The sequence below is a fragment of the Patagioenas fasciata genome, chromosome 6 (genome assembly GCF_037038585.1).
Source record: "Patagioenas fasciata isolate bPatFas1 chromosome 6, bPatFas1.hap1, whole genome shotgun sequence".
NCBI lineage: Eukaryota > Metazoa > Chordata > Aves > Columbiformes > Columbidae > Patagioenas > Patagioenas fasciata.
Genome location: NC_092525.1, coordinates 20,232,171 through 20,257,669, shown reverse-complemented (window position 1 = coordinate 20,257,669; position 25,499 = coordinate 20,232,171). Strand labels below are relative to the sequence as shown.

Genomic DNA, 25,499 nt, shown 5'->3' with positions numbered 1-25,499 from the left:
TGTGATATCACAATATCCGAGACTCACTGTGTTGTGCATGTGTGTTCGTAAAAGCCCTTTGAGGGCTGCCTCCCTAACCTAAACAATTTACCTGGAGTCATATAGAGTCAATAATGGAAGGGGAATTAAACATGAGGCTCTTGCATTGCAGGTTAACTTCTGACGCTACTAGGTCACCCTTCCACTCTGGAGATGTCATTCTAGGCTATTAAGGTATTGCAGGACTTGCCCAAGTTTTAAGGAAGCCTAAGAATACAAAAATTCATAGTCAGTGTGGTAGTCACAAAAAAAAAAAAAAAGCTTTAAGGTAAAGGGACCCTGAATTAACTGTGGTTTTGCATTGAGTATTTCAGCTCATGGGGCACAGTAGAGCAAGCTATTCAAAATCTGAGTATGCCTGGTAATTAAAAAAAACCCAAACAAAAACAACAACAAAACCAAAAAACGCCACAAAAAACACACATCCACACCAAAGATACTAGTTCAAAGTAGTATTGACCCATTATCACGGTACCAGTAGCAATAAGGTGTTTCAACACTGTCCTGTTTTTCAGAAGACCAGGGACCCAGCACCGGGCCCCATTTTACAGCACAGATATACCTATAATTCAGCCTGCAGTTTCAGTCCACTTGTCAAATAAAGTAAGATTTTCCATATCTGCAACCATTTTCATAATCTCAGGGTGACATATAGACATTGAGGAGAGCCTGGTAATAAATCTAAAAGGCAGGTAAATCTTAGCGCATTATTTGCAAGCATTAAGATTGAAGTACTGAGGAGTCTCTCTGGTCAGAAAAATAATCAAGTCCTTCTGTCCTTCAGTCCCTCACTTCTACATGTCAAAGAGTTTAAATGCAAATAGTACAATGCCAGAAACCAGTCTCTGAAGCTCAGCTAAATGCTCCTTGAAAATCCAAAAAGAAAAGCTCACCAGTCTTAGGTTGTTCCTGTTAAGCAATGCACACTGTGGTGCTGGCTCACGGGTGAAACAAATTGCTGCTGTAAGTCTGTCAAAAAGGGAAAAAAAAAGCCTACCATATGGTGCTGACTGTAGTATCTCTTAGCAGGTGAAATGCATCCAAAACAGTAGCTACCATACTTAATTTTTTGTGACAAACTCAGTGATTCAAGGTGGGAGGTTTGTTATTGTTTCAGGGTTTTATTGGTTATTTTAAAGTAGGTTGATGTGTTGTCCCCACCCTGAAAAAGTAACACTGGGGATAAGACACAAAAGGAAGAGAGGAGAAACCACGTGCAGACATGGGTTTCACCCACAAACAAGGAGTTCAAGCACCAAGTTTGTGAAACTTAGGACAACACAGCCTTGGCACACCAGAGGAGAAGGATGCACCAAATAGCGGAGAGTTTCTCGCACAACACGCTTGACCTTCCTGACTACCCAGCCTGAGCATCTACTGAAGTCACAGCAGCTCTAAACCCACACACCATCCATCCACGGTGATGAAGACAGTGAAGCCAGACAGTGCCTGTTCAGACTCCCTGAGAACCTGCTCACACTCAACATGGACATTACAAAAAAGCTTTGTTGAATCTCATTTCCCCCTCCTGATTCATACCGTCATGTCCCAACGTACCAGAAAGGCTGAAGAGATCCCAGACTGTCAGGATAAAAGGCTGCTGCCCTCCCTGGACCAGGGTTTGGATTTGATTTACTGAGCATCATCTGCCAGACCAGCACCTGCAAACACCATTTTGAAAATGTCACTGGAAACAGAAAAGGTTTCCCAGCAGTTCCCAGTGCTCACACAGGCTTTTTTTCCTGCCCACATTACCTCAGCTGAGTTGTCAATGCAGCTTGATGAAGTTAATCAGCAATCAGGTATTTCTTTATAATAAGATCCCAGGTTTATTGTTGCCTTGATTATGCAAGATACACATACAGAGCATCTGTCTTTTGATGTGAAGGTGTGCCAAAGCATCAAAAAATTACCTGAATAGCTTCAGTGTGGCTGTTGTCTGATCCCAAGGTCCATGGTGTCTGGTACGTTTGGGCAGCAGCTTTACCACACATGATTTCCACCACGCGTGAATGAAGTTGTTGCTTTCGCATTTCAGCATTTTGCCTTTAACACCAAACCAGACCAACAGCGCAGCCAAACCTGAGACTTTCTGAACTCAAACAGGACTGAAGGTCAAAGCTTTTCTGCAAGCACCTGTGGGGATGCTGTTGCCGAGGAAACATGGTCTCCATCGCCAGCGATCTACCATATCCATCTCCGTCCCTTTTGAAGAGTCACCTCCTCTGGACATTTTGAGTTAGTCAAGAGGTAGAGGGAACCCAAAGAGTACTTTAAATACAAACAAGCACACAGATAAAGTGGCATACAGTCAATTAGCCTCATCCACAGATAAGGCACATGTTCAAGTTACTTTCCATTTAGTGTGAAGTTTGAGGGGATGCTGCTGGGACCCTCCACAGCCATATCTGCTCTTCTCCTGCTCCCCGCGATGCATTTCAACACCACACTGTCCACACGTATCGCACTTTCACAAGAATCAGATTAAGTTATTCTGACAATCTGACTTTTTCCTTTTAGAACTTATGTTATTGAGAGTCAAAGACGTAACTTGGTTCAACAGGAGAGGTCCACAAATACTTTCCCCAGTTCCTCATGCCCTGAATTGTAGCTGTCTCAGCAGCATACCCACAAAATATTAATCTAATTCAAGCAACAAGAAATGCCCCTCTCCAATTCAAATAATTGAAAAGTCCCAGTGAAAGATCCAGAGATCTGATTCACTGTTTTTTCCCCCAGGATAAACACTTCAGGTGAACTCAGCTAATCATATTCATCATGAACTGAGCTTCTGAGGTTCCCAGAACCCCACAGATTAGATGCCTTGATCATTTCACACATACAAGTTACACATATATTTTTTAACAACATCGTAAATCCAAACTCTTTAACATCTTGCAAAGGGAATACCCACACCTCCATATATACACACACATTTGAAGCACTGATTAAGTGATTTCCTTTCCCTTCTAAAAGCCTCAATTTAAAATAAAAATTTTACTAGCAGAAAGAGCTAAGAACTTATCCAAGCTCAAACTCGGAGCTTGCATAATTTTATTTCGTTATAAAAAAAATTATTTAATTACCACTTTTTTCCTTCCCTTCATAAGAGCCTACAAATCTTAAGGGGAAAAAGCCTTTCTGTGGTCCTTCCATGCTCTCACTAATTTGCTCAAAAAGCCTACAGTAATTTCTCTGAATAGCATCCAAAATGAATCCCATAAAACAGCCTCTTTCACTGGAACTGTCTTATTTGTGGGTGAGTTGAAGGATCAACTTGTTACAGAGCTTATTTGGAGAAAAAGAAGCGTTTGTAATTTTAAATTCATAAATTCACATTTTAAAGCAGGCTGACCCCGAGCTGCAGGCGTCTCTCTGTAAGTTAGAAACACCACAAACAACAATCAACACACCCACAGCTGCTATCCTCCATCTCAGAAAAGAAAGTCTGACCAGAGGCGAATTTAAAAAGTAATAAAATACAACCTTGCCAAAAATACTGGCCATGAACTGTCTACAGTTGATCCATGCAGCTGATCTCTTGTGGCAGGGAGGCATCTCCCAGGGAGACCGGGCCTCCCTGAAAAGGTCACCACATCCCACCGCGGGCTCAGTGTGGTGACCGATCCGCAGTCCAGCTCAGTGTGTGTTTACAGCAGTGCTTAGCATGAGCTTGAACCACAGAAAACGCAAGTGAAGAGTCTCAGTAGCCAAAGGCTATGGTCACAAGCACTGGCCCAAAGAAGCCTTTCCTTGCCGGAGCTGCTCACTGCATAGCCAGCAGCGCGGCATTCCAGCATCATCCCCAGGTAGCAAATACCAGATTTCTGTGAATACGAGTGAAAACTGGTGATTGAAAAAGGCTGAAGAAGCATCCCGGGAAAACAAACAACAGAAGAAGGTTTCACCATCTGCCCAGGGCTCGATGCCACTGCCCAGACTGTCCAGCAGTTTTGTTTACCTTGAGCATCCCTGCAGTTTGTCCCAGCACAGCTACCACATCAGTCAGACCCCAGCACAAAAAGGAAACCTTTCCCAATGCATATGGGATCCTTCCTATTTCTTTTATATTTACTCTTTTTTCACTTGTTACCAGATTTTTTAACCCAACATACAGATTCACATCAGAAAAACAGGACAAGATCCAGCAAATGGTTGCTGTAGCCAATGCACCGGCTCCAAGCCACGTAAGGGACTGAACAGGCTCCTGGGCTGAGATTATTCACGCTCGCTGCCATCGCCTGTCTCACCCTCAAACACACAGTTTGCAACCATCGGGTTTGTCCAAAGGGGTTACCTATTGCTGTAAACACAACCAAGCAGATTTCCTATTTGACAGAATGAGACACTTCTCTCTGCTACCTGAAAACAGGGGACACTGGTACATTTTCATTAAGGTTGTTCCGCTAGCTACATTATTTCTATTGCAGAATAACCCAGATTATGAACTCCTTTACTCGTGCATCTCAACAAAACCAATCACAATGTTCAGCAAAAATTTCCTGCTATGCTCACTATGGTAACCAAGCAGTCTAATGCCTTTGAATTACTGAACCAGTTTAGCTATTTAATGTATCACGGAGGCACCTTTTAAACCGTTGATTCCACTTAACACAAACTGAGGTTCAAAAAGCAGCGTTCACTTTGGGTGCAAAGGCCAATAATTACCATGAACTTGCAAAGGCAACTGAAGTTCTGTGAGCAATCAGTCTCATCACCTGGTCCCAGGCAGCCGGAGGGGATAGCGTAACAGCATCAACATGCTGAGTCCACACTTCCGCAACCTGATGATGTGCGACATGCTTTGCTCCTCAGAGCTTTCTCACCACAACCTCTTCTTCAACCTCCCCCAGCAAAGAGCATTAGCTATAAAATCGACATCAGCATGTACCCAGCGCTTCCTAAGCTGCACACTTCGTTTATGGAAAACGCAAAGGGCAAGCCACAAAATGACAAATTAAAACAAACATGGTACCCAAGCAAGTAAAGCTACTGGCTACAGCAACTGTAGGAAGGGTCTAAATCCTACCCAGCTGTTTGATAGCCAGCTGGTCTCCTCTCCACAGTCACTAAAATTTCCCGTAGAAAGGAGAACACAGCATGTGAGAGCAAATCACCTTTACCAGGGCAGCAGAACTAGGAACAAAACGAGGATGATTTCTTCTAATTAGTAACATGTAATTTGTCAGGCCTGGATTCAGGATTATACCACCAGCAACCCACACACATTCTCTTTCTCAACAAACCTGTCATATAATCCAAACTGATCTGTAAGACTAAAAAGCCTTGCTAGTGATGGTATATCAAAGCAGCAAACCAAAGTGTAGATCAGTCCAGCAGAGAACGTCTTTCCTGAAGGCCAAGAGTAAAACCCCAGTTCCATTTTGGAGGGAAGTGAAACAACCACAGAGAAATTTTCTAACGGGAAAAACAAGGTTAACCACACGTATTGGGAGTTACAGTCAGTCTCGGACACTGATCTATATTCCAAATACTTATACACCAGTCCAACAGTAAATGCTGTTATGCAGAATTACCAAACTTGCCCAACTATAAAAGTCAAGCCACTCACTGCGGTAAATTCTTGAACCAACTCCAGCAATTCCATGTGAATCCTGAAGCATCACTAGTACCGTGAGATGTTTAGCACCTATATCCAGTCTGGAAACATCAGGTCACAACACACATACCAGCACACTGTCGCTCTATGCTTCATCTAAACTCGGGTGAACAGACGGAGCCTGAATTTATTACACCACAACAGCTCCAACAGTAGCTGTCAGATTTCGGTACAACCCCTGAACAGGTTTCATCCCACCCGCAGTTAAATCTAAAGCCTCAGGATGCACCAGCATTACTTTTCCACAAGCAGACTTAAGATTCCATAGCTAATGCTCTAAGGAACAACTCAATCTTCTGTGATTTAGCCCAAACAGACAATACAGTTTGATTAATTGGTTAGAGAGATTCGTCCATTAATCTGAGCTTCTTCCAAGAGTTCAACGCCCAGAGCAGACTATCTTTGACAAACTCCCAGTCCATGCAAAGAGGAAAGTGGGATGCTTTACCACTAAAGGAATGAGCAGCTGGAGTGAAGACTGTCCCTAGGCATCTGTGGGTTGAACAGAGGGGCAGGGACAGACAGACAGACGCACACAGTTTGCAAATACAAAACCCGGAACTTTATCCCAAATTAAAATATTAGACAGCTGAAAAACTTATTAACCATCAGTCTTTAACATAATGGACATAACCTTAGAATCTTTGACCACAAACAACCCAGCCTCTCAAAAATTTACTACAGAAAAATGCATTATTAAATCAAATCTGAGCATGGCTCAGAATCTCAACTCTCTTTGTTCCCCAATGCTGCAAGGATGTGTCTGGGCAGGCGGTAGAAGGAGAGGAAAGGGTGTTATGAGCAAGCTGGTTCAATTGATTTCTTGTAAATACCTTAAAAATGAACACTTGACCATAATCTATGAATTGGATATAAAGAGAAAAAATAATTCTTAAAGAAATGAGCACTTTTAAGTGCTTCTTGAGCATCAAATTGAAGAAAACGTTTATGAATTTTCCATCATGTTGTGAAGCATCATGTAAGGCAGGATCAACCACATAAAATTATTTTGTGACAATACATGAAAATGGTTTTAACGTTCTCCGTCCCTCTAAAGCAATAGCAAAGCCAAGCCAAGCCATCTGAGAGTTCAGAATTGTAATAGGGCCTTTGAAGAGATTATTTGCAGGCTAATCCTACATTTTCTCATGGAAGCATTCTACAATTTGAAGTACCATATTCACACGGCACATTCCGCCTTCCAAAATTACCTCTGAAAGAGCCAGTGAAAAATTGTATGCTGCATAGACAAGTGTATATCTAAATGATATGCACATCTAACAGAAATAGATTATTTTCAAGGGGTCCTAAACTCAGCTTCTTCATTTTTTTGGTACAACTGCATACAATAATAATTCATATGCAAGAATCTATGCATTTCAATCAGATACACACAACTGATAGAGCTTTCTGTTTGCTCTTTTTTTATATATTTATAAGAAAAATAATAAGAACAAACACATCTCCAAAGGTATTGTGTTTGGGATTTTTAAAATCTGAAAAAGAATATATTTACAATCCCCATAATGCTGAAACACTTTTGAAGAAGAGATATCCATCAGAACATGGAATTTTAATGATAGTTGCTTGAAAGCAATCCCTGAAAGATGTCTTACAATACATCTTCCTTATACATCCTACGTGGTGCCTTTCCCAAAAACCTCTGTTTTCTTAATTCCCCACCTATGATTCTCAGGAATTCAGGCTTTAAACCTCCATCTTTTAGATGTTATCCAAGTCAGATGACTCAAACAGCAATTGGTTAAAAGTGTAAGTGACCCAGTGACACCTCCAAGCACTTGACCGTACCCCATATCTCCACTGAAGGAGGAAACAGTGAGGCCAGAGTAAGCCAGAAAGGTTTTTTTTTTTAAATTAAAAAACTCAAAAGCACACGCATACACACAGCCACCCTGTTTAGGATGCAAAGAATACGTCCTCCAAATCCTGCTTTAAATGATAAGAAGAAACTAAGAAACCAAGACGCAATAAGCTTGGTCTGGTACTTAGATCAACCCAAAAGAAAAACCTGCTTGTCACCACAGGACATTTTCCCCTATTGCCTGTTTAAAAATAATAAAATAAAAATCCTGTTTCTTATGCAAGCGTACCAGCAGATAATGAATTGAGTTGGTGAGGGGCTTAGGAAATCTTCAGGCAAGCTGCAGAGGAAACTGTTGGGATGCTGCTCATTCCAAAGCTGGGGCGTCCCACCAGGCAGCAGAGCGCGAGCCACGCTGTGCAGCAGCGCGTTACCAGCAGAACGCTTTCCACTGCTTTTGTTTGTTCTTAATGAACTCCAAAGTAATAATGCCACACTGGAAAAACATTGGGGCAGCAATAAAAATCTGTAGTTGCATTCTTCTATCTTTGTCATGCCTGCAAATATCCAGATTGAGCAGCAGTAACTCGCTAGAGGTTCAACGGAAACAAAAGGGTTGAAAGTGACTTTGATTTCATCTGATTTCTTGGATTTGTTAACCTCCAGCCTTATTTGAGATAAAGCATTAAAAAAAATACATTAATATGAAACAGTTTTAGCAAGTCAGATGTATTTATACACAGCACATAGTTGCTAAAGGTACAGAAGTACCGTGGGATGGATACGAGGTCCATCCCTACCGCTGTAACACGGACCCAAGGTTATGAAAGCTGGAGAACACAAAGAACATCTCAAACCAGCTGGAAATATATAAGTATCTATCTATCCTTCTTCAAAGCTGCACCACATCGCAGTGTAAGTAAATACACTGCAGTGCACCTAAATACACTGCAGTGCAGCTAAGCATTATTATTTCTGATTCACTACAAGACAGGTGAGGAAGAGAAGCCAGCGAGCACTGTTCCAGTGAGGATATGGTCACATCCCTGTGCCTGCTCCACTGCATCCCACCTCAAAAGCCAAAAAGCAAAAAACCACAGCGTAGCTACAGTTCCTCACCCAAATTCCCTGTTCACCCTTCTGTTTTCATCTTGGCCTCTATATTGTCCACAGTAGCCAACTGTATAGAACTGTGCAGAAAAATAATTTCTGTGGTCCCCCTGCCCCACAGAGACACTGTCGCCCTTATTCTCCCATTCCTGCCAAAACCACTCACCCTGTCCTGCTGCTGGACACAGAGAATACAGATGACCCAACTTACAGAACACAGCTGCTTTCAATATCTTTTCTAACACAGAGAAATTAGATGAATCTCCTAATCAAAGGTGAATGTTGTGTTCAAAAAGCCAGGGCTTTTCACCAGTAACAGGCTTGTATTCATAAAACCCTGTGGCACAACAACACAAGGTTTCGTTTCTTCTGTGTTTTGCCCTGGAGAGGGTAGAAGAATTTAGTTCCTCTGCCCCATTCACGGTGCATCCCTGATCCCGGGGTCCAGGTGAAGTAACTGACTTCCCGGTGCAACAGCAGGAAGAGTCTCCAAAGTGGCTTTCAATAACTTAATTAAAAAAAAAAAATAAAAACCCCATATACCACCTCCTAAATTTTCTTCATCTGTGTGAGGAGTGCATTAGATCAGATAGGGATATGAAATGGCCTTTAAATCTGACAGCAAAGAACAGCTCTAATGGGAGTCCCAAATTGTGCTGTGAGCAATATACTGTGCTTACCAACAGTGACATCAAGATGCCAGAACAGTGCCATGACCTATATTTCCTGCAAACCAATTTTCTTCTTTGTAGGGTGGATGGAAAGAATCCAACTACTTTTTAGGTTCCTTTTCTTTCTGCTGGAGCTGTGCCTTATCAGATACATTTTCCTACACCCAACTTTCCTATGCCCCACAACATTAAAGTATGAATTATCTATAGTCTATTTATGCATTTATAAACAATAAATACTGCAAAATCGTGTTTAGGCTGCAATTACCAGATGAGAACAGAATTCTTTATATCCCATTTCCCTATTTCCAAGCCAAATCCCTTAAAGATGAATCTTAAGCAGAAGAAAAACATTACAGAGGAATAGAGGTCACATATTCTGAGGAATTTCTGTGAATTCATTATTGATGGGGTGCAGCTTAGCTGATGTTGTCAGAGCATGCAAGTTCAGACCTCAGCATTTCTACCCTCAAAATTACAAATGTCTCCACTCTCTATACCTTCTAGTACTGAAGCTTTTTTAAACTGTAAGCAGAGGAAACATTAAGCTTAGACCACAGAGTCAGGCTTGCTTGAGCTTCTAATAACATGGCACACACAATATCCACTCCTAGCACAAGGCAAAACCATCGCTCAGGACTGGGAAGACTGGGAGATCCGCCATTTTGTCCCATTGCTGAGAGTTGCTGCTTGGGTTTTGCACACATGAAGATAGTCACATTTCCACCACTCATATTTATCAAAATGAGGCATTTACTCTTTTGGGTACTCTCATTCTACAGGAAAACGGCATCCTTTAAAGAGGATATTAAAATCAAGACAACATTTTTAGCAGAAGGGATGTATCCCTGTCTGACCTCTGACTGCCACTGCCTTGTGATATCCCTAAAAACACCAATTTTGCCTCAGAAGCAGGAACTTTACCCCTATCTTGTACAGACACACGATGCTTAGAATGGTCAACAAAACACCTGAAAAGATCTATGATAAGCTTGTTTTCACCACCCATCCCCCTTACAGACATCCGTGCCAAATGCAAACACACTCCCTCAGGCAGGAATATTTGGAAACAGAACACCTGATGCAGCTTTTATTCCAAAATTGTCTCACGTGTGCTGAGTGTCAAAAAGAGCCATGTTGTGCCACGGCACCCGCTTGTCTCAGGAAAATTGAAATCGTTCAGTGTCTAACACTTTGAATGATTTCCCAACTTCTCACTTGCCCCATCTGCTCCTCTCAGTTCATTTTGATTTGTTTGAGCCTTCGTGTCTGCAGTGGCACCAACAAAACTGCAGCATCACTGCAAGTTCCTCTGCCATGTAGCGGTGCCAGGTTTGTCTCAAATTCTGCCTCCTCCGAAAGAGAAACACCAAAAATCAAGATCATTGTCCAGTTCTGCTGTCTCTCCCTTCCTCTAAAATATGCACAAGCAGCTATCTGGCTTCAAAGCCAAGATCTACAATAATATGTCACCTACAGGATAACCAACGTTAAAATTATAAATCAGATGGCCACAGAATACAACAAAGTACATGAATGTCATATCTCGGCCCCAATTAACTAAGGAATTAAGTCAAAATTATGTGAGTTTTTCTAGCATTTTGTTTCTTTGCTGTTAGCATGCTATTTGTAGGATCTTTAAGGCAAAAATACCAGCTGTTTTCCAACATATAAGAAACTGGGATTATAAATGAGACACAGAACTTCTAGTTAGGTGGGAAAATTGATAAAAACAATCAGGAAGATAGACACATAAAGGGGGTTCTTTGTTAAGACCGTACACAAGGCAGGCAAAGAGCAATCAGAGCTCTCCCTGAACTTCTAGAGAGTCAGGATACACCCACCCAGGGATGCGAACAGGCCTTACATCTGCTGGAAGAAAGATGTTACAAATAAGCACATGGGGAGGAAAAAAAAAGAAAAATCCCCGCAATCTGCCCATACAAGTCTCCATTGAAAAAGACTCAACTCTGACTGAGCAGAACCTTAACAAAAGAAACTAAAAAACCCCAGAGTCACACACTTTTTCACCTGCCCACAGGCTTGAAGTCAGTGATCAGCAGATTAATGAGGTACCACAAAGATGCAGGTGTAGCCGTGGAAAGGAATTAGTCCAAGACTCTCACTCTGAGCCACCAAGGACTGAACACACAATATTGCACAGTGAAAAACAACTCACAGCTCACACCCCTAATCTGTGTTCAGTGCCTCTGTGAAATTCACGCTGAAAAAGAGGTCAGAACTCTAAGATGACAGTGGTCTCAACTTGCCTTAGGTTTACTCTAAAGAAGGTCTCAAGCTCAGTGGAAAAAAATATTAACGCTCTCCAAAACCTTGGTGCACACTTCTTCAAGGGCAAAGTACCAAAGCAACTCAACATGTGGTTTGGTTTGGTGTTCGTAATAAATGTTCGGGATGTATCAGCTAACCATGAACAACTGCTTTCGCTCCAGCAAAGCACACAGTGAGTGTACCAGTGCTTACCCATGCTTGGCACTGGCTCCACTTTGCTGAGTCATATAGCTAGAATTTCTTACAGTAGCCTCAGTGGTATATTTTTTCCTTAGTGTTCATTCCTTTCTTCTGGTGAAGCTAATGAAATTTAGCTTTACAATTCAAAAGATGTATGGCTATACATCTTTAAAACAAAGTCACTAAACACACTGCTGCTGCGGCAGCATCCTGAGCAACCAGTCACAAAGTTGAGCTGGTCCTGAATTCAGGGAACGTCGTCGTTCAGCAGTCATTGGGGAGTAAATGAGGCAGAAAGCAAGTTAGCCAGGCAACTGCGGAGCCCAGAGCCCAATCAGATGTGGGAGCTGCAGGGGAAGCAAAGGTGAACAGAACTAGAGAGCCAGCATCCGACATTTGCAAGGTAAAATATGATGTTTGCAATGAATAGGCAGAAGTAGGAAGAGAAATCTCACTGGCAGAAAAAGGCTGGCTGCTTCATAAACTGCTCTGGTGAAATTCTTTGGAGGACTGAAGTGCACGTCAGTGAGCATGTGTTCATACTGCTTCTGCAATAAAGGGGGGGGGAAATAAATCAGGATATGCATTGAAAGACTGAATTAACTAGCTTAGATGGACACGCCACTCTCCTTCAAAAAGCACAATTGCTCCAATCTCTGTTCCTATCTGTTGACATGTGCTGACAGGTTAAAAATGCTGTTCCATTCCCTAATTTGCACTTTGGAAATAAGGGCTATATGATCTCCTTGTCACTGGGAAATTCCTAGCAGCCATGATGTACAGCATAACTCCAATGATGAAATCTTTGTCAGTTACCAATTTGTTCCACAACGTACCAAAAAAAAGTTGTCAGCCAGATGTCTCCAGACAATTGCAAAATACATTATTAATGAAATTAGAGTAAGACGAACTTTTTTGTATAGTTCTGTTATTAAATAATTCCAAGTGACTCGAGGCACAATTACAGTATCTGAACTTTGCTTTTTAAATGTTGCCACATGAAAACTCCACCATTTATTTGCACTTGAAGTGATAATCTGAAGGCAACAGAGTCTGTAATAAGTTCGGTCATTAATAAAACTCTGCTCCAGGTCCTCCCACTAATAAACGTTATCATATCCTAGAACCCTGCAAAAGGTGATGTTCTTGCTACCAGATTAATATTTTATTTCTTCAAAATTTGTATACAGAAAATTTCTGGAATAGACAAGCACTTCCACTGAAAAACTACCTGTTCCCAAGTAAGATCTCCAGAATCAGAATAAACTGGGCAAACCACAACTTCCAGGAGCACCAGTGATATTCAGCCTAGAGGAGTCCTCCACATGGGAAGAACTCCTGGTCTCCTGTGACAAGGCACGAGAAAACCTGAGCTTGTGCAAAGTAAACCGTGAAAGAAAGACAAAAAAATGCCTGATCACCCCATTTTACCATCATGAAGGAGCTGTTCAATGGGAGGAAGGGGTTGTTTGAGGGATTGGTACATGTACCTTTTCATGCCTAAGTAACCTGTTCAAATCTGGCTCAAGTTGATAATGATCAAATCTAATTACAATCCGACAGCTGCTCAGTGGCCTACACAGTGTTGCCCACTCTTAAGATTTTATCACAAGTCTCATGATATCTATCATGCTTCTTAACCCTTACTTCCTGTCATCAGGCAATTACCCAAGATTCTCCACTTCCAATTAAAAAAAAATCGAGTTTCCATCCCATGAGCTCAGAACAAAGCTTTAAACATTACTGAAATGCAATATAATAGTTTTTAAATTAAAAGCACAGATTGTTTAAACTTGCGAGATTTTTAAACTGAAAAGGTGATGTCAGGAGCTGGAATGGTTGGTTGACAAAGCTGCACATGAATCATCCTATTTCAACCTCTGATGCTCCAGATAGTCCAGCATCCAGTGTCAGAACCAACACACTCAACCAACACACTCTGTCCTTGCTCTGCAAGTTCTCATTTCAACACTTTATATCAGGACACTTTTTTCCCCTCTTTTTTAAAAGATATACATTTAAAGTTCTCCTGAGTCACTTCACAAGCATCTTACAGCTGTATAGCCAAATACAGATATACGTAAGTATTTGCTAGAACAAGCAACTCCAACAGATACATCATCACACTGTCAAACAGCAAGGGCAGAGCACGTATCACCAAATAAGTGAACTAACAGGCTTAAACCAAAGTCACCGGCTGAAACTACAGCAAAATAAGTCTGCTGCGCAAGGAATTACTTCAGTTTTCTACACCTTTGCAAAACCAAGTGCCTTGCTAGAACTTTCAATCTTTCTTCCAACAGTGATGCCTGTCTCTTAGAAACAACTTCTCCTGTCTCTCATTTTTCTAGACCAGCTCAAACACCTTTATCTCAAGAGAGCTGGATGACAGCAGAGAAGAGGAGATGGTAAACTACCCTGCACTGGCTTTTGGCTAAATTCTTCACCTTTGCATAAGATGCCCTTCTGGCTCAGAGCAATGGGCCAGCTGGCCCTGTGCACGGTAACCTTGACTCTTTGGCAATCACCAAGAGCAGACACATATGGCAATAATTCACCAGAGCACATTTCCATCCTCCAGACACCTGTGAGCCTGGCATTCCTACACCAGAAGCAGGATCGGCCCATGCAACAGTCCTCAGTTCTACCACAAACTTTTCCAGAAGACTGGTCTGTGTGAGCTTTTAGAACCCACAACATCCCAAGGCAGTGAGCTTTCCTGCATAAAGCCACCTCACACGAAACATCTTACTTGTTCTCTATCTGCTGCTTGCTCCTTCCACAGGACACCTTTCACTTCATTTACTGGAAAAGACAATTCTTTATTCAGTTCTCCATATGATTTTAATAGGTCTCTATCATAACTGTTCTCTTTTCTGGACATGAAATCTTTGTCTGGGGTAGCTCAATCACATTCAAAAAAATAGACATTCAGCTAAAAATCTCTCACGTTTCTGTAAAACTCTTACTGTCTTTCCAACTTACTTGTCCAGCCCAAACCTAATCCAGTAGCCCAGAATCTTAAAGAGCAGAATACTTACCCAATTACTCCAGTTTTCCTCCATATTATACTTAGAATACATGACTATACAAAATGCAAATTACAAAGTTCAGAAGGAAAATCAGATATCGATGACTTCTAAGTGGAGTCTCTCTGGCTTTGTATCAGGGAAACCTTTAGATCCACCACATCAAACCAGCAGGCTAGAACTCTGGTCATGCAATGAGACACGGTAACACTTCAACCCCAACCTGCTGCAACAGCCAAGACAGTGATCATTCACTGCAAGCCTTCTGCTTCCTTTCTACACTTTCTATACTTGATTCTTAAGAGAAAACTCAAATATGCATAATAAAAACTGCGATGTTTTAGACACCAAGCACAGCTGACCTTTACATAAAACTATCCTATCGGAATAATGTGCAAGAAATGATGCATGACTATCCAACACGTCTGTTACACTTTGTAAAGATAGCAGGGATGCTGAAAAGCTTTCGTTTTTTTGGTTTTTTGTTGTTTTTGTTTTTTGTTTTTTTTTTTTTTAAATAGCTCTAAGCCAATTAATATGTAGGCTGCACCAAAGAGGGATTATGATTTGGGAAGTCAGTGATCCTCATGTCCTGATCTCAGGACACATTTTTCCAAACTCTTGCATGCAATTTACAATTACACATCCATGAACCACAGCGCAACTGTTGGAAGGTTATCTGTGTGTGTAACTGCTGTACAAAACTTGTGATTTAACTGAAGTGACACCAGCATTAGCAATAAAGAGCAAACTCTCAACCCTAACCAAGGCTTGACTCCAGCTCTGCACTGTCCTGCTGTGGACCAAGCCACAAAGCCTTTTCCTTGTGAAAAATATTGAGCTGATAGAATTTAAAGCACAAATTTAAGCTCATTTGAAAGGCAAAACCATGTGTAGGCATGGTTATTTCAATAGTAAAGTTGTGATTTTCAGTTTAGCTTCAGCTAACTGAAAGCATTTAAACATTAAATCTATACAAGCCAGTTCTAATCCAAAAGATGTTTCTAGTAAGGGCCTGTACCAGCTTAACAGTGTAGGGAAAAATAAATCAATTTAAAGTGAGACTTGTTCAGTGATCATGTACATCTCAGACCTATGACTGGAGGGACTTTGGCATACTGACAGTAATCACACACTTTAACACAAGCCCAACATCATCTCTTCATCCACCAGACAAACAAAATTTCACACTGGAAAACGATAATGACAAGAAGTTAATATTTTCAGTAATAAGTTATCTTCACAAAGAGCACCTGACCTTCATTGTAATCTCCACACAGCTTGCAGTAAACCACCTGAGTGTGTATAAAATGTAATGAATAAAGAAATATTAAAAATGATAGAATGTTATTAAAGTAGGTCACAACTCAAACAGCACAATTACTGAAAAAATGATGTTTGAAACTACATCAGTCACAACACTTCTCACTCTGGATGAGCCACTCTACAATTTATTTTGCCTAACAACAGCTTCTGTCCATATTCCCTCTCTTTTTATCCCCAAAGACTCTATTAACGCAGCCCACTGTGCCGCATGACAGCACAATGCCCACACGAGGCACAAAATGTCACAGATCACAGCCTTACACCTGGCCAACATAATATATTCATCAAATTCTTCCAAGCAGTGAAAGCATTTGTTGTTATTTTGTGGGTCAAGCCACACAGAGGCAGATGGAATGGGCACTTTATTTACATGTGAAGTCCCTAAGCCCATTCACTTTATTTACGATGGACAAAATCTGGCCTTACACAGTCATCTAAGAAGCCTTGGACCAAAGACACTGTTATTTTACAAAGATAAGGAAGAGCGGTTTCCTCCCAGGCTTCTGGATAACAATGAAGATTCATTTTATTCCTTAATGCTACATTCCACATACTCTGAACACCTTAAAAAACTCAGAGTTGAGGTTTTGATTCACATCCTAAGATCAGTTCAGTGTAACTAAGGCCCACCTGCATATTGAAGCAACCCAGCGACAGTAACAGAACGATGAGACTCTCTCAAACACAACTGCCCCATGAAACCCCCTCCCCGTTTTGCAGAACCTGCACCACAAGCCTGGGTAACACAGGTTGGAAGGGTCAGCACTTTCCTTTTAACCAGAAATTCAAGACCCATGGATGCAGATATTGGCTTTACCATCCTCACACAGACTACAAAACAATCTAAACTGTCCACATATACATGAAAATGTAGAAAGGAAACCCTTGGCTGCAAAATGTATCACTTTATACGTTAAGTATATTTTGAGTGACTTTGAAACAGCATTTTAAATTATTGACATTGATGTTATCGTGAAAGTTTGAGGGGAAATTTCTACATAAATAACAAAAATATTTCCGATGAGAGTATTAACCCTTTAAGACTTATGTTTTAATTATCTGTGTTGCATGTGACTATTAGTGACAAACAGCTTAGAAGTGCAGCGTCCTCACGTGTCAGCTTCCAGGAAAGAAAAATCTCAGGACAGATCTTCCAATACAAAGAAGAAAAAAAAAAAAAAGGTAAAAAAGTATCTACCATTACATTGCTCTTCACATTTCGTTAATAAAATTATATATTGAAGTCTGGATGCATATCTAATTTTATCTCTCAGTATCTGCCACTGCTTCCTGACCTCTAAGATAGACTGTGGGCATTTTGATAAATGGACTAAAAGATATCCCAGTAGATACAGAGCAATCCTCCCAGTTCCCAGAACCACAGCAAATGCATAATCGCTAAACCTCCAAAATAACATGACACATCTTCTGCCCCCGAAAATCTCCTTTTCTAGCCTGAATACCAAAAAGCACTGTCACTAAAATATATTTGTTACCAGACAATGACTTTTTACAGAGAAGAGGTGCTGCTGCCTTTTTTTTTTTTTTTGAGAAGATCCAAGTTCAGATAGCTAAAAGGAAAAATCATCATTATGGAGAAGAAAATACTTTACGTATCAGTTCCTTTCTCCTCAAACACCAGTTCCTTTTCAGTAAGATCTGTCTTCTGTTTACAATTGATCACTGATTCTTCTGTCCACCGGTCCCCATTCAATAACGGGAAGAACCAGCACACCAGAGCTTAGGGAAGGAAAGGGAAATACACCATGAGGAACTCGAACTGAAGGGGGACTTCTCCATAGGAAGACTTTAGCTATTTAAATCGGAACCAGGTTTTGATGCATGCTCTTGCAAAAAATACCTTATCAGTCTCTGAAAGGTAATTGTAATGATTTCTATGCACTGATACAACCCAGTATAAAGACCACCCAGAGTTACAAGGTGCATTGTGTCATAAAATACTCAGCCACGATAATGAGGGTTTATTCCATTCAGAACCTGTGACTAATAACACAAATGCAAAGGGATTACCACTAACATGAAAAAATTCCAGGGAAGGGAGAAGTGATGGTGTGAGAGCACCTTTACCTACTGCTCCAAAAAAGGAATTTAAGCAGAAAGGCGACACCAGGCAATGCCGAGTGTCTGGATTTCCAAGCTCAAGGCGGAGAGAAGCCCTGGCCATGGGGAGCTGCAGGGCAGGTGTGCCCATGGACCAACGCAGCGTATCCTGAGGGGAGGCAAAGCATTCCCTTCATCCTCATGATGAAGTGAAAGCTCAGTCTTTCAAATGAGATGTAAAATAGAGTCCTGACCATTCATCGTCGTTAAAGATCCCATGACAATTCTTGCAAGAGTAAAAATGTTAACTAACATGTCCTGGCCAATATCCAACTCGGATAATTGCATTCTGCTTCGAAATTCCCCTTGTAGTTTCAATTGGATTAGTTTTTCTTCATTTCTCTTCCCTAAACCTCTCCTGCGTAATGTTTCCAGCCCAGAATGGCTGCTGGATTCCACTCCAGGGGTGCGTGAATTATCAGTGCTGGGCAATCCCAAAATACATTTTGTGTACATTAGTCAGAGAAAATGCTCTGTGAGCCGGAGTAATACTCTTACCTCTCACTTAGGAGTATTTAACTTCTCAAATGAGAAATCCCACGGATGTTAGTAAGATTTTTTTTTTTCTAAAATATTGCCCTGCATGGAAGGGTCAGGCTACCAAACCAAGCCTCCTGCCAACCAGAAAAGCCCTTTGCTGGGCCATATCCTCAGCTTAAGGAACCAAACAGAGTTGCTTTGACTTCAGTAGAACTCTGCTACATTAAAAGGAGTAAATATTCATACAGTATTTTTCCACTACGTCATTCATGTTTAAATGTTGTGAGAATCAAAGAAGTTGGCTGTTAAATGCATCAATCTGCAGATATAAAAGAGGAATATAGGAACATACTCTCCTTACTTCTAACTGGCTTGCACCATATTCATGCTATTTAAAAGGAAAGCTAGAGGTTCTTTAACTTGGCATACTGATGAAAAATGGAAGTGGTGTGAAATCTGAATCTCATGGTGTTTGTTGTGTGTACTCTACTGTAAGTTCTCATAATACTATGGAGGCAAACTGAGAAGTCCTGGCCCAACGCATTTTACAAAACAGGAGGAACAAAGGTGATTTATGTGTATAAAAGCAAAAACTGACAAGCCTTTGATTTTCTTGTACAACAATCCCAAAATGATCGTCAAGACTGCTTAGGTTTCTCACCCTCTGCACTTCCTGCAATAGGACCATTTTATCCAAAATGCTGGTTTACAGGCTCAGTGTAAAGGGTCATTTCCATCTCCTAGCCAGGTTACTCAAAAGAATACTTCTTATTCCCTCTTCCAAGAACTCTTAGCAGCAGCTGAGAATGGCTTGTGTTCCTTTCCAGTCTGCTTCTGCCTCCCTGGTAAAGCATAAAACCACAATCATGCCACCTACTTTGTTCTTTAGAACATTCCTTAGGGCTCCTTAAAAATCCAAGAGACCAACTGTAGGCAGCCTGCAGTCAGATGAAAGGAGAACACAGAGAATATACTCATTTCCTCCTTGTAGATGGTGAATTGACTTGACAGGTGTCATGGTGAAAGGATCCATATTTGCCAGCTCCACTTCCCCACACCAAGGGTGGAAGGGGCTGATGTGGGATCTCCAATATCCTGCTTCTGTGGCCACTACTCCCAGTACTAAGGGATGGAACCAAGTGGTGAAATTAAAGGTTGGTACCAGAGCGTGGATATCAGGCACAAGCATGACTTGGGCTCATCTGATGAGCATAGATGGATCTGCAAAGGAATTTGACGGCAGAATCAAATGGTTATAGAAACACAGCACACATACAAAGTTGGTAAGGAGAAAGCTGATCGTCAGAAGTGACTGACTCTGTTTTCTGCTGCTTATGTACTGCCATTCTGGGTACCAGCCTTGACTCCAGCTTGGATCCTTCTGCACACAACAGTTGGCACCAACATGGGAAACCGTATCCATTCTCAAGCACATACTCATCTGCTCCCACAGTTTTGCTTCAGTGGGGAAATGCACTTGAGCTGGAGAACACTGAAGTTCGCATCCTTATGCTACGTAGTGCTCAGGATTATCTGGATGTTCTACAGTAAATTCAGGACCAAAATCTTAATCCTTTCACCAAAATTCAATTTCAAAAGTGTACAACAGTTCATCAATGGCCTCAGTTTCATGAATAACCTAAGACTGGAGTAAGATGTATATTTCAGCCACTCCTTCCTTCCCATTTTCTTTTTGTTCCAGACCTCTCTATCTGGAGTGGAGACATTCGCATTACTGTGCTCTGAAACACAGTACTTCCTGCCACAAGAATCAATAAATATTAGCATGAATACAAGAACAGAAGCTCAGGATTAGAGGGATCTAAAACTGGAGGGATTTCCCTGCCCTCCCCACTTCACCCTGATGAACCTTACCAAAACCTGACTGTAAACATTTTAATTCTCTGTCACTTTGGAAGAAATCATTACAGAGGCAAAACCAGAGGTTCTGCTGTGCAATAAGCATCTGTCAGTCTAGCAGGCATCACCCTGCATGTCACCCCACGCATGTTACCCCCCAGCGCAGGAAGATGGTGGTGGACACAGGAGGGTTTGCTTAGAGCACTGTTTGAGTCACCAGGCCAGAGCTGCACACAACATATTTTATTGTTTTATTTACTATTTCAAACAGACCTTTTCTCTCTTCCCTCCGTGGTTCAAGCAGTTTATACATTTAATTCAATTTTAAGAGATACACGCTTGTTTACTAGAGCAAACAGAAATCAGTAATGAAGAGCTGTGGCTAGAGAGAAGTAAGCAACCTGCTCATCTTCCACTCCACATTAAATTTTTAGCTCCAAATATTGATATGAGAAGGTAAGAAGCTTAGTTCCACGGCTGCTTTTCACACCTTCCAAGTATATACGGGAGAACTTTGTGCAAAAATCACTGAAGGATACACATCGACCTGTGCTGTAATTTCAGCATTATACCCACAGAAACTACCATCTAAAATGTGTTGGGGTTCCTCAAAATAAACCTTCCTCACTCAATTTGCCAACACTATCAACCTCTGGAATCTTGTTCCCTTTTATCTCTAGTTTTCCCTACCTTCATTCTTTGCAGCATCACAGACAGAGTAAACCAGATGCAGAAGAGAATGATGGTATCATGTGCCATTGCACTCTAGTTAAGAAAATACATTCAAGCCAGAGACCCCATTGTCAATTAAAGGAAGGAGGGGGAAGGAAGGAAGGAAGGAAAAAAATTAGAATAAAAGACCAGAAGAACCTGTTGCAAAAAAAAAAAAAAAAAAAAAGAGAGAGAAAAATTATTTCACTCAGGTTAAAGCTTTGGGTCTGGGGCTTTTCTTTTTTTTTAGATTTTTGGGTTTAGATTTACCACTTACATGAATACCTACACGCAGTTAAACACCACAATTTTAAAAGGACAATCAATTTAGCCCAGATTCCTCAAATCCAACATAATTATTTCCCATAGAACTACTGAAGTCTACTGAAAACGTAGCTGCAGCATTGGAGGGTTATTTGCTCCAAGGACCTTTTTAATATGGCTGTATTGTAATACTGCAGTGCAAAAGCCTCTCCAGTCAAAAAAGAAATTTAGCTCAGAAACACAACTTGTGGGCAATGAATGATACATTTGCCTGAATTTGCACTCATTTAATAATAGCATTATTTAACAAGATTAGCTAAAATGACTATCCTCAAAAGACAGAGCAGTGCACCTCTTCTCATGAGACTCCATGGGCAGCAAAATGAAATTCATTTCTCCACACCAAACATGCAAAGCAACCAGCAGCACTTGAAAGACCATATTTAAAAGGCAGAAAAACATTTTGAGACTGACCAGATAAAAACAGTCCCTCTCTATACTGCCCCCCCATTTTACTTTAAAGCTGCATTTCACTGGCAAAGAAAATTCTGTTCTTCCACTGAAAGAAATATTTATCATTACACTTTGATTTTCACGTGAAATCAAGAACACACTGAATTTGCACACACTGGGAAACAGCTACTAAAACCTGGGTGTATGCTGTATCACATCACTAGTCAAACCCCATCTATCCTTGCATAATTATTTTCCTACAAGGTTACGCCTAATTGCCCACTAACCTAACTGATTAATCATCTACATTATAAGAGGGTGCTGAGAAAAAGGCTGAAGGGCAACAAAATATTTATTCGGGTTGCAAATACTAAACCAAGAGGGGACTGCTGGTTTGAGTTGCTCCTTCCAGGCTGCGCAGGCAGAGCTGGATCGACAGAAATCCCTGCTTCAGAGTCACAGACACAGAAATAAGAAAAAAAAAAAAACAAACGGTGTCTCACGTTCATTCCCACTGCGGCCGCAAAGATGCTCAATACAGCTCAAAGTTGCCTTTGCCCGGCTCTGGAAGTGTTAAATTATTCCACACGCGAGCAGCACGGCAGGTTCTCCGCGCAGAGCCGCGGTTGGCATCTCCACGCTGCCGGGTCCCGATCGCGCAGTTCTCGCCGACTTGGACCCGGCAGGAGACGCGGCGGCCCCGGGCTGGCCGGGCATCCCCTCCCCGCCTCCTCGGCGGCTCCTTCGCTGCCGCCCGCTGCGCCAGCGCCTCCCTCACGGCGGGCAAAACTTTGCGCCCAACTCCGCCGCTACGCGCCTTGCCCTCCGCACCGAGTTACGCGGGCGCGGCCGCCCCGGTAGCGGCACCCGCGGAGAGCCGGTACTCCCGCACCTGCGCAAGGCGGCAGCGCGGTGGGGTGGGGGTGGCACGGGCGACTCCCCCCACGCAGGGCCCGCGGCCGCTTGCGCGCAGCCCCGCGGTTGGCTCCGCGCCTCTCCGCCGTCGCCTCTTACCTGCAGCCGGCGCCGCTCCCTGCAGTGCCCCGTTCATCCTCCTCCGGTGGCGGAGGGGTGCGCGCCCCTTCCCGGCCCTTCCTTTCCCTGCGCTCCCGCTGCTGGGCGCGGAGTCTGCGCGGGCGGACGCTGCTCCCGGCGCGCAGCCCCCGGCGCTCTGCGCGCAGCGGCAGCCCCTCGGCGGCGGCAGCGCCGGTCCCCTGCAGCCACCGCGCTACCGCATTCCCCCTAATAGCGGGGCGCGGCGCACCCGCGCCTGGGAGCCCCCCGCCCCGCCTGGGGGCAGGAGGCGGTGCCCGGTGGGTCCCCCCTCACCCGCCCAGCAGCACCGGTTCTCCCCGGGTGGCAACAGCTGCTGCTCGGCCGCCCTGCCCCGGCCTGACTGCTCAGGGACCCGCACAGGGCGCTCGGGGAAGGAGGGGAGCGGGGCGAGTGTGGGGATGCGGGTTCCAACTCGCTGCCAGCCCGACCCCCCCTGCACCTTTCCTGTACCTCCGCTCAGCGTCTTCCGCTCCCCGGACTGCTGCTGCTTCCTTCTGGCCCAAGGGCCGGTAGGTGGTTTGGGAGAAAGCTGAAAGAGTCATTGCAGCGCACAGGTGGTGATGGTGGAGGGGCCGGGCTGGCCACCAGCCCCGCGTTCCTGGCAGGGGGGGCTGCAGTCAAGTGATTTTGGGGAATGGGACACTTGAACCATTGCCCAGACTGGGCAGTACCATCCTTCTCACAAGAAGCAGCAACTATGAAGATGTATGTGCCTTTGGCCAGCAGAGGTGGGTCCCTCTACCAGATCAAGTGTAGGCACACAGAGGCGTTCTTGGCCCAATGGGATGTGGCACTGCGCTTCTTTCCCACGGAGATTCCTTTCCCTTGGCCAGTTCTGCTTGGCTGTCCCATAAGAGGTTTTATTCTTGGCTGCTGTCTCTCCTGTGTGTGGAGATGTCTGCTCTTGCTGCTTGGGAACGGACTTTAAAGGCAGAAATACTTTTGAGTGTCAGCTCATAACCACAGCGGATCAAACTCCCCTTTCTATTCACAGTTTGATGTTAAGTATTTATCTTGAGAGCTCTGACCTACCCCAGCTCTGTCAGTAGGTGACTGGCTGGCTGGGCAGTGTTCAGGACAGAATTACCATCTCTGCACAGATATCTTTCTTGCTCTTGTCTGCTCTTTCAATGGGATGTCACCAAACAGCAAAATTAATCCCTGGCAAGGAAGAAATTCATGTGTGAGCTTGCAAGCCATAGCAGTGAGACAGCGATTAAAGTTTTTGTCTAATTCTAGGAGATGAAGCTTGTAATAGCTAGAGAATGAGACTTAAGCTGCTTTACATATTCGTTGGTATGTAAGATCATTAAAGCATCTGTAGATACTATACCTTACAGGAGAGGGAGCCTTGCTGGAGGTGTTAATCGTTGTTGAATTCGGTGGCTACTGACATGTGACAGGGTGTTAACCTTTAGTCAGTGTGACCTGACATATTTGACTAAACCATTTTTCCTGGCCCCAGCCTCTTACCAGCTCTCGCATGTCACATATTTATTACACCAGTAATAGCTCTTCCTGCTTAATAGGCTTCTTTGATGCAAACCTTGGGCCACTTGACAATGGCTGCCTCAGACATTTTGTTATGCTTAACTTGAGGGTGATAAAAGATGAATAAAGCTGTCAAATATCCTATTGATTATGTGATTGAGATGTACCCTGATCGCCCTCCTTACGTTGAGTTTCTTTCACTCTGTTCTTTTCTGGGGTTTGGGTGTGGATGGGAAGAGGAATCATGCCTACAAAACAGCGCTAAACTTGCAGTCCATCTGCCCAATGTTCTCCAGTTCCACCATGTCTGTCAGGAATTCAATTACTAGCAAAAATCTTCATCAAATCTCAAGCCCTGCATCCTTTCAGTGTTAAATTATGGTGTTTCTGACTTTGAGGCTCTAACAATTTCCTCACTTTTGTCTTCTTGTCTGGTTTTAGAGGGAGAAGTTTGGTAGGAAATTCATCAGGTTCCCATAGTGACTGGATTAAGCCATGGCTGTAGGTTTGTGATTTACGTACTAATAAAGAATTAAATATATCATGGTATTTGAGAGATCGGGCTTTAGCTTCTAACTCCACTACGAATTCCTCTCTGCTTTTAGCAAAAAATACTTGCTAAAGACAGAATGATCAGTTGAGTTCAAAAGCTTGCTGCTGGTATGATTAACTCCCTGAGCTTTGGGAAAGCTCTCAACTTGCACAGTAAGAGCATAATGATGCATATCTGTACCAAGAATATCGAATGTACGAATGCTTATCTGCAATTCCATCCCAACACCAAGATACAGAATCAGGAAATGCTTGCAAAAGATCCCTGAAAGAGATCTGTGTGCAAGTGACATTAACTTCCATTCTTTAAACGCAGATGTCCGAGCAAAAAAAAAAGCCACATAAGTGTCTCTGAAGAAAAGAGCACTGGAGTGCTCAGGCAGAGCTGAGCTCCAGCGCCTCAGAGTCAGCTGGGAAGCCAA

At 42.7% G+C, this 25,499-nt stretch overlaps 1 protein-coding gene across 3 annotated transcripts in view; it reads right to left on the bottom strand.

Annotated features, from left to right (window-relative positions):
• Positions 1-24,134, bottom strand: part of DAB1 (DAB adaptor protein 1) — a 436,704-nt gene extending 412,570 nt beyond the window's left edge. For 2 of the 3 annotated variants that reach the window (XM_071810183.1, XM_071810182.1), the window contains exon 1: positions 22,993-23,149. The gene's annotated coding sequence lies outside the window, so the exon portion shown is untranslated. Of the gene's footprint in view, positions 1-22,992; positions 23,150-23,484 lie in introns of those variants that run through there. The other variant, XM_071810184.1, reaches the window with a different exon arrangement.
• Between the last annotated feature and the right edge of the window lie 1,365 nt (positions 24,135-25,499).